Genomic DNA, 15,502 nt, shown 5'->3' with positions numbered 1-15,502 from the left:
TCTAGCTCTCACTGTTTCAAATAGTTTCATTGAGTTCTCATCAAGTTCCATCAAGAAAGGTTTTATATTTATTGTGTTTGTCTGATTCATTCAACACCTTGTTGATTAAGGGTCAAGCCACATGAAGCGTTTTCTCAGGCGCCAACCCCATTAGCCAATCGTAGAGCTACCTGCCCTGTCGACTCTAAAAACGCACGCTTAATAATATGATCTGGCCCTAATTAATGTAGTACTTCTATTCTGTTCACAGTTTTGAAAATATCAACCTGCAAACACTCAAAGTAAAAATGAATCTATAAAAATAAAACTTTAAATAAATGAAATAAATAAGACAGATATTTCCCTGTGATTTATCGAAAATATTGTCCTTGATGAAAGAAACTTCAATGAAACTCCGGTTATTTGTGAGACATGTTATATATATAATTACATTGCACATCGTCTGCCAGTTGATTAGACGTATATTTTCTGATTTTCTTCTTGAAAGAGTAGCTGTAGCATTGTGAAGTCAAGTTACTAACAACTACTTTATTGTTGAGAACAGTATTATTGTTTTATAGCACTTTCTAACAAATAATCTTCTTTGACAGAAATGGCAACAGGTATGACGTACCTTCTAATCATATTTATCCAACAATATTATTGTTTTATAGCACTTTATAATATAGAATCTTCTTTGACAGAAATGACAACAGGTATGACGTACCTTCTAATCATATCCATCCAACAATATTATTGTTTTATAGCACTTTATAACATAGAATCTTCTTTGACAGAAGTGACATAAGGTATGAGGTAGTTTCTGATGAAATTTACCGATTTTCGTACCAAAGCGTATGATCTAAGGACAAGAATCTGAAAGTTATGTAACTATCCAGTCAACTATACAATGGTTCATAAATTCATCACAAAATCTCTGATGAACCTGTCGGAAGAATCTTGTGCAATATAGCTCCAACTGAAATTTTTCATTACTATTGATTGAATCTCGTTACCAACCATTTGACATTTGAAAGCTGAAGATCTCTCGTTCGTTTGCAGTCTACAGTAGTCCTTGTTGACTGTTCTCTCTTTCTGTTAAGGGGAAAATACATTTTATTATCATAATAACTATTGCTGGTCCATTGTTATCAAGAGAGATTCATAACTGCAACACTATCATCAACGAGCTATTAATGTTTACAAAGCTTGCACAATTGCAGGGGAATAGCCACTGGCACATAAGTCGTTAAAACACTGACTTCTTTCTGCTAATGTTGATTTATCGCGTTTTAACGTTTGATTGCGTTTAAACAAGCTTTAATGCATATCCTCTTAGGATCTGTAGCCTGAACAGGTGAGGAGCATCAGTACCATCCACTAGAGTGAGGTTCACGTTGTAATGGCAGTGGAGAAAGATGGGAGGACAGTGTTGCCGATTCTCTGCTTCAATCAACACTTCCCTTTAAGGCTGTGCAAAGGCTAGGATTAAACTTTCTACTGGTGATATTTTTCAAAGTTTTTCAATGTTTTTCAATTTGAGTATCATAAAGCTGTCATACTATCAAGCTATCAGAAGGAGAAGTTTCCTCAGGAAAACATTTTTTCCGATTTATAAAAAAGAATTATAGACCCTTTAAAACTAGTAGTTCAGTGAACAGTAGACCTCACGCAGTATTCTCATCCACAAGTACCTGATTGAAAACTATAGACCTTATGGAAATACAGCAATAGACTGGCTTCTCCACACATCTGTGTAATCACTTGTCAGCTGATTTATGATAAATAATTCTATAGTCTCATTTTTACTCTAATATTGGCGTATGAAGGATGCTCCTTTTAACTTTTATATTATACTTGAAATGCAAAATTTCGAAAAACCTTGGGTATACGTAGACGCGCAATTAAAAAAGGAACATACCTGTCAAATTTCATGAAAATCAATTACCGCGTTTCGCCGTAAATGCGCAACATATAAACATTTGAGCATTCAAACATTTAAAAATTAAGAGAAATGCCAAACTGTCTTACTTGAATCTTAGACCTCACTTCGCTCGGTCAATTGATAAAATAATGAAACAAGAATACAAATTGTAACATAACAATTAGGAACATAGTATTTGTATTCTTGTTTTATTAATTTTAAAGGGTACAACAATTCTATTTTATAATTACAAGAAAGTATCCCTGAATTCACACATTTTTTCCGATCATTACTTTTTCAGATATGAGCGCCTAAAGTTTAAATTTTTGGGACAGAGCATTTCAAATTCGGTAAGAATTTTAATGAATGATATTTAGAGGATAGATTCTCCATGGTACAACACAACTTAAAGTTATTTTTGGTAATTTTTAGTAAATTGAAAACTTTCTCTAAAATTGATATTTTCGGAATTTATTAGTTTTATTCAATCAACAATACCATGAAGAATCTATCCTCTAAATATCCTCTAGTTGAAAGTTGTCTGTATTTTTAGCTTCAAAATTTTGTGAAATAACTTTATCTATTTAATGTGCGGTGATATTTGACTATAATTTTTTTTCTGTTTTGATCATTCTACATTCAAAGTTTTCAGCTCATATATTTTTGGACAGAAATTGAACTTTAACCTCCCACAGTAAGAACATAACCTATCATGGACAGACATGTTATTATATATGTTATCAAAATCTGGGAACAGAATAGTTTTGGGCTTTGCCTGTTGTTCTTTCCTGATCATATTCATATGATTCGTAATAATTGTATCAATAAATAAATAATTGAATATATTCGATTAGTCTCCAACCGGATTTGAAATGTTCTGTCACAAAAATTCAACTTTAGGCTCTGATATCTCAAAAAGTAATGATGAGAAAAAAATGTTATCCTGAGAAATCTTTTTCATTTTGATAACTTGATGGTATTCAAATCGAAAAACTTTGAAAAATATTACCAGTAGAAAGTTTATTTTTAGCTTTTGCACAGCCTCAATCATTCGCTGCCTTCAATAGAGGATAACTGATACCGGTATATCTGATGTTATATTGACTGTTCATTGTTTATAATAATAAATTATAATTTATTCGTCAAGGACATAAATTTTTAATAATGAATTTTTATAATTTATTAAGATTAAATATTCCGTTGATTAATCATATCACTTCACATTATCAAAGAACGATCTGACAACTTTGCAGAGCTAGAGAAGGAGCGCGCTATTATTCTTCAAAAACAACTACTTTTCAATGATTCAATGATAATTGACCGAGCGGAGTGAGGTCTAAGATTCAGATCGACGGTTTGGCATTTCTCTTAATGTTTACATGTTGCGCATTTACGGCGAAACGCGGTAATAGATTTTCATGAAATTTGACAGGTATGTTCCTTTTTAAATTGCGCGTCGACTTATACACAAGGTTTTTGGAAATTTTGCAATTCAAGGATAATATAAAAGGGAAAAGAAGCATCCTTTATACGCCAATATTAGAGTAAAAATCAGACTATAGAATTATTCTTCATAAATCAGCTGTCGAGTGGATTATAAATTGCATGCCATGAAGCATGCAATGCAATATCTCAATGTAACTTGGTAAAAATCAGCAGCTATGTAGACTAATAATTGCATGCCTCATTGAATGTAATTTTTATGCACTATTAAATTTAATGAACTATCGATTGCGTGCAATAACGCATGCAATTTATAACTAAAATAACATAGTATTGTCTCTCGAACTTTCTCTGCTTTGAACTCGGGCTGTCATGTTGCCAGTATGTTTTGAAGGAGATTAGCTTTTGATGTTAGCATTTTTGATACACCAACCCCAACAACCATTAGCCGTTCTCACACCGATATCTCGCCGACTCGACATACAGACAGGATTTACTCTGATGGACAGTATAAGAGGAGGCTGCGGTTTATAACTGCGCGAGGTCTACTGTTCACAGAACTAATAGTAAATTATAATTTATTTAAAACTTCAACTGAGTTGTGGTCGATGTTGTAGAAACGTTCCATGATGAAATAAAAACACATAGATGTTGTCAGTTTTCTACACTTTTCAAAAGTGTAGAAAACTGACAACATCTATGTGTTTTTATTTCATTATAATTTATTTGTCAAGAACGTATATTTCTCAATGATTCGAGAACAAAATTATATAATTCAGATTAAATATTTTGTTGATTCTACCTTGTCAAAGAACGATCCGGCAACAGAGCGTTGAACAGACCGACATTGCGGAGCTAGAAAAGGATAGCGCTACCTGCTTTGTCGAATGATAGACAAGGATAGCAACACCAATGTTAATCAAACACTGCCATTACAACGTGTACCTCACTATAGCAGAGATGCCCTGCACTCAACCAGCAACCTACAGTCCGGCTTCATTAGTGTTTAGTACCCGATAAATGGTTTACATGACGACCTCCCTGTAGTTATCAACTAGTTATCGACTAATCAACTGTTGTTGACAACAGTTGATTAGCAGACGTCAACGTCACACGTCCGTCTGATGCAGCTTGATTGCTGTTGCTGTATCCCCGTGCTCCAAACTCATCTACCGAACGATAAACTTTGAAAACGATAAACTACACATGAGAAAGCTGTACCAGTGATGTACTGCTAACTTGTTGACAGAATATTTTGCTAGGTTTTATTGTTTTCTGCTGCAATTAGAAACATACAGTCATTGAAACCCATGCAATCAAATTTTATAAGATTGAGTGTGTTGTTTTGAGAAACTAGAGAAATTCGTACCTGGAAGCAAAATGAAGTTCGAGGGTGGAAGTTTTGTTATTGGTAAACGCTGTCTATAATGAGGTCCACGTTATAATGGCAGTGTTTGATTAGCAATGGTATTGCTATCCTTGTCTATCAATCAACAAAACAGATAGCGCATCTCTTTCTCACTTTGCTCTGTTGCCAGTTCGTCTTTTAACAATATAGAATCCTATTATATTAAGCGAGCAATTTCTGTATATATCTGGCTATTTTTATATCTGGTTATTTATGTTTTACGGATCTCAAAAACTGCTCTAACGATTTTCACGAAATTTGGAACATAGAAGGTTTATGATATAAAGATTCGATATCACTAGGTCTCATTCTTTGGAAAACTCGCTGATCGACATTAGAAAGATAATTAATCCTTGGAAAACAGATGATAATCTCGATAACAGAAGATGCGTGTGCCTGTGTGGGAGAGAGACAGAATTATTTCCAGCTGTGTAATCATAATCAATCAGCGATAAATTTTATCTAGCTAGACAATTTTTAATCGATTTGATCAACTTAATCTGATTTGTTGACAGGACATGATAATCCTTCTAAACTAGAGTGTATCATAATTTTCAAAGTTGATCATTATTTGACAATTTCAAGTGATTAGTGAGTGTTATTTTGTTATTCAATTTGGATTGTATATAATCTAAATTATGATTTTTTTGTTTTCAAATGTTTGAACAGAAAATTGAACCTGAATTCAAGTGTATGGAACAAAACCTACTCTCTGAACTATATATAGTGTATTAATCAAAATTCGGGAAAAAACAGTTTTGGGCTGTGCCTGTTAGTACTTCTCCAATTCTCCTTCTCAAATTTTAAAGAATTGCGTTCGGTTTATCAAAAAACAATAAATAAAATAATAACGAGCGAAGCTCGGTGCCCCGATATTTGATAATTAATTAACAAAATATTTCATCTTTATTATTAAATTCATTATGAAATTATTGAAAAATATCATTTCTTGCTTAATAGAATAGATATGTCATCTATATATATATAAAAATAATATGTCATCTAATAAATATCAACTGTATAGGATAGTATAGCGCTATCTTCTTTGACGAATGAAAGACTAAGATAGCAACACCAATGTTAATCAAATACTTCCTTTATAACCTGGACCTCACTATATTGATTCTACTCAATGTCTCTTGATTCCTCATCCTCTAGAATAAGAAAATTGGGAGACGAATATGATGAATACTCTCCTCACATTGTTCTATGTTTTCTCTGCACTCACTCTCTTTTTCTCTTTATCTCTTTATCTCTTAGTAAGCTTGACAATAATATTATTGAGAGAAGAATAAATAGGATAATACTCTTCTCACTTGGCTTCTCTATTCTCTATCCTCTTCTACACTCACTCTCTCACTTGGCTTCTCTATTCTCTATCCTCCTCTGCACTCACTCTCTCACATGACTTCTCTATCCTCCATCCTTCTCCATTGAACAGGTGCTACGCGACCCGGAAGAACAGCCTTCCCGCGTCAGCTGCGAAATAAAACCCGGATACATCGGCAGCGGTGGCGGATTCAAGTGCCGCGGTCGCCGTAAAGCGGCCTTAAAACCGCCGTAAAGCAAACGGCGCCGCCCGCCTAATTTACAACCCATTGTACTCCTGGGCCCCCGGCGAAGCCAACGCCACTGAGCAGCGAAAAAGGGAAACCGCCATCAGTAAACTACCAGCTTTATGACGCAAGATATAGATTTTAAGTTGATCGACTACGGTATTACGGTGAAGTGAGGGTTTCAAGTGCTGGAACCGTTCTAAAATGACGGAAACAACATGCATTACTATTTTAGTACGCACATGCTCGTATGCCAATGCATTTCTGAGTGCTGTACAGTAATAACTAGTAGTTCTGTGAACAGTAGACCTCGCGATCAGTAAGTTACATTGACCTGTTGTTATGTTTTCTCAAAAATTAATAAATAATTTATCAATTTAAAATGTCTAGAAAAAATCCTAAATAAACATAGAGCTTTCTGTCTTATATCGTACCGTGACGTGTCGTCCCGGAATGTGAGTGTGAGCGCTGTTATCAGGTTTGGCTGCAACTGTCTACTGACGTTGATGGAAAGATACATTTTCAAGATGTTCAATGTTTTTGAACGGGTAGTATTAAGGTGCGTACAGATATACGCGCCGCGAACATGAGCAATTCACTTTTAATCAGCTGATGCCAAGCTTTTTATATCTGTATCTTACCGTTTCTGTAAAAAAACAGATATAGTCAGCTGATTAAAAGTGAATTGCTCATGTTCGCGGCGCGTATATCTGTATGCACCCTTATAGTCAACTGTCTACTAACGTTGATGGAAAGATACATTTTCAAGATGTTCGATGTTTTTGAACGGGTAGTATTATAGTCCACCAGACAGCTGATTTATGATGAATAATTCTATAGTCTGATTTTTACTCTAATATTGGCGTATGAAGGAGGCTCCTTTTTCCTTTTATATTATCCTTGAAATGCAAAATTTCCAAAATCCTTGTAAATCGTCTACGCGCAATTTAAAAAGGAACATACCTGTCAAATTTCATGAAAATCTATTACCGCGATTCGCCGTAAATGCGCAACATATAAACATTTGAACATTAAGAGAAATGCCAAACCGTCGACTTCAATCTTAGACCTCACTTCGCTCGGTCAATTATGTAGAAGCTGAAATCTCACACGACCCCGGTCAAAAGTAATGCTCCTGTGATACCGTATTATAAAATTGATGTCCTCAAATATATGTTATTCGACAAGTCATATTATTTTGATAATGTAGCCTACTTATTGTATAAAAAATGAATGAATAACTACCTAATCAGGAAGCCATAAAACGACTATATTGGCTAGCTATAATTCTCAAATAGTTCTATAAAAATTCTCATATAGTTCATTATATAGAAATAAATATAAGGTCTAGACAAGAGAAAACGGTTGCTCAAAACGATACATACAAAGCATTGCAACCTATGGAAGTGAAGCTTGGACGACAGGTGTGAAAGGAAACAGAAGAATTTATGCTTTCGAGACATGGTGCTACTGATGAATGCTGAGGATAAGTTGGAGAGAGAAGGTAACGAATGTAGAGGTGTTTCAAAGTGTTGGAGAAAGAGGATGTGACTACATTTTCTCGCGGTGACGACTCGATTAGAACTGCTGCTTTCCATTTAACATTTCCGATTTGCAAGAAAACACGTTGAACACCCGGCTTAATTTCAAGTTAAAACGTCATGGGGTCGCATGGTTCAAACATCTCCAAATACGTTTGGAATTATTTCATTACGAAATCCAAGCCAGTACTATGGAAATTCAAATTCAAATTTATTCCACAAGAACGTACACAATACAAAATCAAAATAACATAGTTATTAATATACATATTACACTGTATTATTATATATATTTATATAATTGATAAATATATTTATTATATTTATTTATAATTTATCTATATATTTATTTATCTTACATAGTGGATTTTTACTGGCAAAAGTATAACTTGTCCGCCAGTAGGAGTAGCAGTAATTACATTATAACAAAAGGAAATACATTACAGAACTCAAGAATTTAGATCATAATTCCAATGCTAGAAGACTGCAATAATTTGGATGAATAAGACGCAAGTTAGCAAATATTTTATGTTGACGCAAAATTTAGGTGTTTACTTTGTACATGAATGAATTCTTTAACTATCAAAAACAAGGTTCACTAGAGTTCATATTGGAAAAAATTAGTTCAATTTTGATCAGTTCAACAACCTAAAAGAAAAGCACAAAAAAACTACAATTCAAACATCTCAATATTCCACATATTACAGATACAGCAACTGAAGAAGGATGTGAGATGTGCCAACTACAGAGACCTCAAAAAGATGGCGGATGACAGAGAGGCATGGAGAGTTGCTGCCAACATAAGAGAGTAAGAAATTATTATATTTCCTGAAACTTCTAGTATAATTCCTTCCATTTCATATAACTTATCCTACAAGTTATTTTATTTCGAATAACTCCTCGTATGATTCACTGATGTTGCTAATGTTTTCAAGGGAGAAGTCTCCGATTTGCAGTGCTTAATTTCTTCACCATAAGACGAGCTGAAACCAGCTTAGAACAATAGAAAGACCGACCGTGTGTGTATTCGACAATTATCCCATTAGCTCCTCGACTAGTAATGACGGAACGGTGTGGCAATCATAATTTTATCATTATTAATTTGGTAAAAACAGCCGAAAGAGCGCTGGAAGACAACAGAAAACATTTGCTGATTGTCTCTCTCCTTTTCTCATCTCAATCTAGGTCGACAATCCATCTTTGGATGGAGCTAATAGCAGAAACGGCCGTCAGAGAGCGCCAGTAGCTAGACAGTAACGCACCAAAAAATCGACGATAAATTAAATGTGACTCGTAAATCACACCAGACGGCGCTAATTGAGTAGAGACGATTTGCAATTGTTGCCTTTAGCTTGTGATGTGTTTAAAAATCACCCTTCAAGGTGCATGTATGTGCATAGACTTTAAGTTTGCCATGGCCGTTTCGTGATGAATGGCCACTATAACCTAGATAGCACAAGTAATAAGTAAAGTACATAAATTGTAGTTGATAAATAACTTTTTGCCGGTCGTAGAAAGTCTTCAACTATGTTGAACAGCTAACATCCAAACATTAATTCAGCGAGGTTGGCAGATAGCATTCACAAAATTAAGAATAGATAAATCCTAGACGAATTATTGTGAATGTTTTATTGAGTCTATAAAAATATAGATAGTACAGAACCGTACTTGAAAGGCGAAGAGCAATTCTGTACAAATTTGTGTTAGAAGGAATTTGCAATAACGTCAAAGATACGCCCAAAATCTGCGTTTTTCCAGCGTTTTTTTTCCTTTTTCTCAGATTTATCGAGAACAAATGAACATAGATTGTTCAAATTTAGTACAGAAGCTCACCTAGGGTGGTAATATTGTTGTGTTAGAAGGAATTTGCAATAACATCAAAGATACGCCCAAAATCTGCGTTTTTCCAGCGTTTCTCAGATTTATCGAGAACAAATGAACATAGATTGTTCAAATTTAGAACAGAAGCTCAGCTAGGGTGTAATAATGTTGTGTTAGAAGGAATTTGAAATAACGTCAAAGATACACCCAAAATCTGCGTTTTTCCAGCGTTTTTTTTCCTTTTTCTCAGATTTATCGAGAACAAATGAACATAGATTGTTCAAATTTAGTACAGAAGCTCACCTAGGGTGGTAATATTGTTGTGTTAGAAGGAATTTGCAATAACGTCAAAGATACGCCCAAAATCTGCGTTTTTCCAGCGTTTCTCAATTTTCTCAGATTTATCGAGAACAAATGAACATAGATTGTTCAAATTTACTACAGAAGCTCAGCTAGGGTGTAATAATGTTGTGTTAGAAGGAATTTGAAATAACGTCAAAGATACGCCCAAAATCTGCATTTTTCCAGCGTTTTTTGCGCTTTCTCAGCTTTATCGAGAACAAGTTGATTCTGAACTCTCTGGATTTCAATTGGGATGTTATTAAAAAACTTGGGGCCAAGAAATACAAACGATTTCTGGAAACAAGTGGTATACGATTTGGGAAGTCTCAGTAAATCAGCTGTCACTCTCCTAGTTTGATAGTTGGGGACATCCCTGAGCAATGCATGACCACCGTTTCCAAACATTACAAAGAACATACAGGATCTTGAACACATACATATATCTGTGATAAGAAAAATTCTGTGATAATATTCTTCTCTGTCATAATACCCTGCATCCGTGATAATAACTTTGAATCTGTGATAATACAACAGATTTAAGCCTGTGTTAATATTCTTGTCTGTGATAATACCTTCCAATCGCTCTCCAAACAGAGGAAACATTACTTCTGACATCAAGCCTCAAAAGGAACAACTAATCATAATATATGAGGGAGAAGAAAATCACAACGTTTATGAGTACGGCAATGCTTTGTCTAATTAGGACGGCAATAGAAAACTCAATTCTGCAACTCATTTAGTGGTCGTAATTAGGAATAGACGACTGGATAGCAAACTAAAAAGGACAAAGCCAATGTTTACACGATTGCTTTGCAGTGTCTAATTGTGTGTAATTACTGTGTAATCACACATCTAATTGCAAACTACCAGTGGAAATCAACAGTCCAGGTGTTGACCGACTAATCAAAGTCACCGACAAAAAGTAGCGGTTGCTAATCATAAATTTTGTTTTTGATTTATTTATACAAATATTTACAGAATCACTCATCATTGAAATGATATTTGAAGAGGGAAACAGGCAATTATTTATCAATTTGTACAATATCACTTATCATTAAAAAGATATTGGAAGAGGGAAGACAGTCAAACCCTTCAATATTCCTCTCCCAAAATTTAGAAAATAATATCAGTGAAAAATTAATAAGGATAATCATTGTTTACACAGTATGTATTAATATGAAATCATGAGTTATTATGAAAATAAACTTATGAAGAATTCTTTTGAGAGTGTAAATGCATCAATATGAAATCCGGTATTATTATCTTATACTATTAAACGAGCAACTTCTGTTTTTATGTTTATATGTTTATATGTTTAGATGTTTATATGTTTGTATTTCACCGGATCTCGAAAACGGCTCTAACGATTCTCACGAAATTCTGAACATAGTAGGTTTATAATATAAAGATTCGATTGAACTAGGTCTCATCCCTTGGAAAACTCGCTGAAGGACATTAAAAGGATAATTCTTTCGTCGTCTGTTGGTGATGGGAGTGAGTGAGCGAGTTCATGTGTGGTGAACTATTATTAAAAATATAGCGGTATCAGCTATCTTCTACAGAAGGCAGTGGCAAGGCAGAGAATCGGCAACGATGTTCTCCCATCTTTCTTCACTGCCATTATAATGTGGACTTACTATAGGGGAAGCTATACATGACTTAAGAGTGAGGCAATCCAATAACAAAAAAAAAACTGGCGACTCTAGACCTCCACATTGGGGAAAGCTACAGATATATGATTTACGGCCGTTTATACAGTGACAGTTTAAACTAGATTGAATCCGTATCAAGTCTCGTTTGTTATAACTATCGGGGACCGAGCTTCGCTCTAGAGTACAAAAGCATAAAGAATTTATTACGAAAGAAAGAAGAAATTATAATAACATTCATACAGAAATGTTCTATCTAATCACAGTAAATTGAGATTAATTCCCAGAGGAATGCAAAAATTTCCCTCACAAAGGCCCAGTTGCACAACAGCCGGTTAAATTTTAATCCTGATTAACTTCACGTGAACCAAATCAGAAAAGACCATTTCAAAAAGATAGATCTACTTGAATTAATCAGGATAGAAAATAACCAGCACATTTTTTGCAACCGGCACCAAGTACCTGACTGAATTATTACAAAAGCTGAGTCATAATTTTGACACAGTCCCACACACATGAACTCGCTCTCTCACTTCCATCACCAACAGACGACGAAATAATTATCATCGGGTTTTTTTCCAAGAATGAATAATAATCATCCTTTTAATGTCCTTCAGCGAGTTTTCCCAGGGATTTTCCTAGTGAGATTTCTCAGTGCAATCGAATCTTTATATTATGAACCTACTATGTTCTGAATTTCGTGATAATCGTTAGAGCCGTTTTTGAGATCCGGTGAAATACAAACATATAAACAACTAAACATCCAAACATCAACATATAAACAGAAGTTGCTCGTTTAATAGTAGGCCTATAGGATATGTTTCATTTTGAGTTTAAGTCACCAGCTGATTAAATTCAGTTTGTGCAAACTGCAAACTGTGCAAACAGCCCTTAGAGATTGAGTTAATCCACAACCAGAAACTTGCTTCCAGAAAAGTCAAACTGGAAGATTCCAAACAAAATTTGTCAAATAAATATGAGTAAAGTAGTATGTAACTTAGGAGATTGAGAAAGATGTTATCTGATAAATGAGGAAGACCATAGACCAATAGGAATGAACCGGCCAGTGACCGGTTGAGAAAGTAGTGGGAAGTGTGGGAAAGAGAGAGAGAGCTCCGATCAAGGGTGGACAAGGATGGATGATCACTGCATGAACAGTACCGAAAGAGTTGACTATCATGTGAGCATGTTCTGCTTCCTAGCTGCATCATCGCAGACTAACACCAACAACTTGTCCAAATCAACGAGAGATGTCGCTACTTGCTGGCATCATAAAGTCGCGGGTCCGCGGATAATTCAAACATTATTGAAATTATATCTTCACTAGCCGTCAGGCTCGCTTCGCTCGCCATATCCGTCTAGCCAGGGGGCTCCGTCCCCTGGACCCCCGACTGGATCGTCCAAGAGTGAGATCAGCAGGCTCGCTTCGCTCGCCTGCATTTTTCATTTGAGCGTTTTTATCATATGTTAGGACAATCCAGTCGGGGGTCCAGACTAAACGTCTGGCTAAACGGATATGGCGAGCGAAGCGAGCCTGACGGCTAGTAATATAATATTCCCAGGATTGAAGTAGCAGTGCCTAATCAATTTCTCCGCGATAAGTGCATTTAAATCTTCAACTTGATGCCAATCTAACAAAGTCAACTCAACTTATTGCCAACCTGACAAAATTATTAATTTAGTTGCCAGTTAACAACTGTTTCGAAGAGGTACTCTATCTAGATTATAGTTCTATAGTAACATATGATATGGAAATTTCAATTATAATTAAGAGATTGGGAGAAGAAGAATATACATGCTAAAAGACGAACTTCAAACCCTTAAAAACAACCCTTAGAGTTAAAATATTGCCAAAAGATTTCTTAGTACGCCTCTAAAGGGCCAACTGAACATACCTACCAAATTTGAACGTTTTTGGTCCGGTAGATTTTTAGTTATGCGAGTGAGTGAGTGAGTAAGTCAGTCAGTCAGTCAGTCAGTGAGTGAGTGCCATTTCGCTTTTATATATATAGATATATGATTTTTTCCAATAAAAAATTTAGAAATGATTGAAGAAATGTATAGAAAAACTCTGAATTCAAATAATGACAATATTTATTGAATTCACTCATTATGCTATTCAATTCAATATCAGCTGATTGTCGGGCAGAGGTGTCAGCACATTGGTTATGTTGCGATCGGGCTACTGATCAGTACAGCTCTGAAAGCTTCTATTTGTTTCAATAGCGCGTCAGTCGACCGATGGAACGGATGCGCACGAGCTCGACCGATGGTCTTCCTACGCTGTATAAAACGCATGGTCCTGACCGTGCGCATGCGTGCCGTCAGTCCTGCTCTGTAGGGATACATGGAATATCTATGGAAAAGACTAGCGCGACTAGGGACGTTCCGATACCGCCATTCTTTCGATACTTGGTATCGAATCGGTATCGAAAGGAGGGTATCGATATTAGTAAAGTATCGAAAGAAAAGTATCGATACCACGAGTATCGAAAGAAAAGTATCGATACCGATACCACAAGCATTGAGTGAGCATTAAGTATCGGAATTACCAACTGAAATACTTATCTACTAACTGCAATCTATCAAGTATAGTCTCAATAGTCTGTCGAAACAAAGAAGACCCTCTGGCAAGATGGGAAAATGACTCCAGTTTGGTCAATAAGCAATAAGGGTATCAATACGTTTCTTTCGATACTTTACTAATATCGATACTCTCCTTTCGATACCAAGTATGGAAAGAATGGTGGTATCGGAACTGGAACGTCCCTAAAGATTGGTAAATGGCTCAAGCTCGGTCAATATTGGTTCAAAAATTATCAATTTGATTTCAAATTGTAGGAATATTTGTTCAAGAATTATAAATGTGGTCTTAATAGTAGATCAAATTGATAATTTTTGAACCAATATTTACTGAGCTTGAGTCAGTTATGTACTGTTTGTTATTAGTGATGTTATAATGTCTGGTAACTGCTACACTGGGCTATAATTCAGTACTATAATTTTCATCTATATTAATCCTTATAATCTTCTAAAATTTATATAAAAATTTATTTATGATTATGTCATTAATTGAAGTGAACTACATTTTTACCGATTTCGCCATTCGATACCGTTTCGATACTCCAACTTGTGTATCGATACCAGTAAAGTATCGAATCATTCGATACCGATACCGATACCACCGGTATCGAAAGCAAAGTATCGATACCAGTAAGTATCGAAAGTATCGGAACGTCCCTAAGCGCGACTGACGTACGCCCTGATGGTCGGTCGAGCTCTGTAACCGGCCTAAGTAATGACCGAAAACACTCTGGAAGCATCTACTCGCAGAGCGGAGCGTGGTGTCAAACTTTGGATCAAGCTGGTATGTTTTTTGGAGCGTCTACGAGCGGAGCGTCTGAAGTCGTTTCGAGACCTGAAGACTTGCTTCACGACGTGAATCGCTTTGCGATTCAAGTCACGCTAGTGTGAGTACAACATAAAAAAATCTGGTGTGGCGCACTCACACAACTTTCCTTGCCGTTATGAGAATTGATCACCAAACGCTAGTGTTCCCGCGCATCTCAAGTCTACTATTCAAAGATCTGAGCCAGCTGGTGACAGTACAATAACGCTGGAGACATACGAGGTCTGCTATCTCTTCATAGTGAATGATTTAATAGAATCAACAGTTGCCAACAGTTTGCAATTGGATAATCACATTTTCTCGAATTTTGAGCTTATTTTTAATTATAGGTGAAAATATTACAAAACATTAGTTGTAGAGATTCTCAAGCTGAATCTTTTCCACTCGATATTTTTTTGTTTATATTGTATCTGAAGCCTGATAATTGAGA

The 15,502-nt window shown here is 35.5% G+C and overlaps 1 protein-coding gene across 2 annotated transcripts in view; it reads right to left on the bottom strand.

Annotated features, from left to right (window-relative positions):
• The window catches only part of LOC111052865 (segmentation protein cap'n'collar), a 407,420-nt gene that overhangs the window by 144,930 nt on the left and 246,988 nt on the right, over positions 1 to 15,502 (bottom strand). The window lies entirely within an intron of this gene.

The sequence above is a fragment of the Nilaparvata lugens genome, chromosome 4 (assembly GCF_014356525.2).
Source record: "Nilaparvata lugens isolate BPH chromosome 4, ASM1435652v1, whole genome shotgun sequence".
In the NCBI taxonomy this organism is placed as follows: Eukaryota; Metazoa; Arthropoda; class Insecta; order Hemiptera; family Delphacidae; genus Nilaparvata; species Nilaparvata lugens.
The sequence above is the reverse complement of the archived record's forward strand: the minus strand, read 5'-3'. Positions and strand labels throughout refer to the sequence as shown.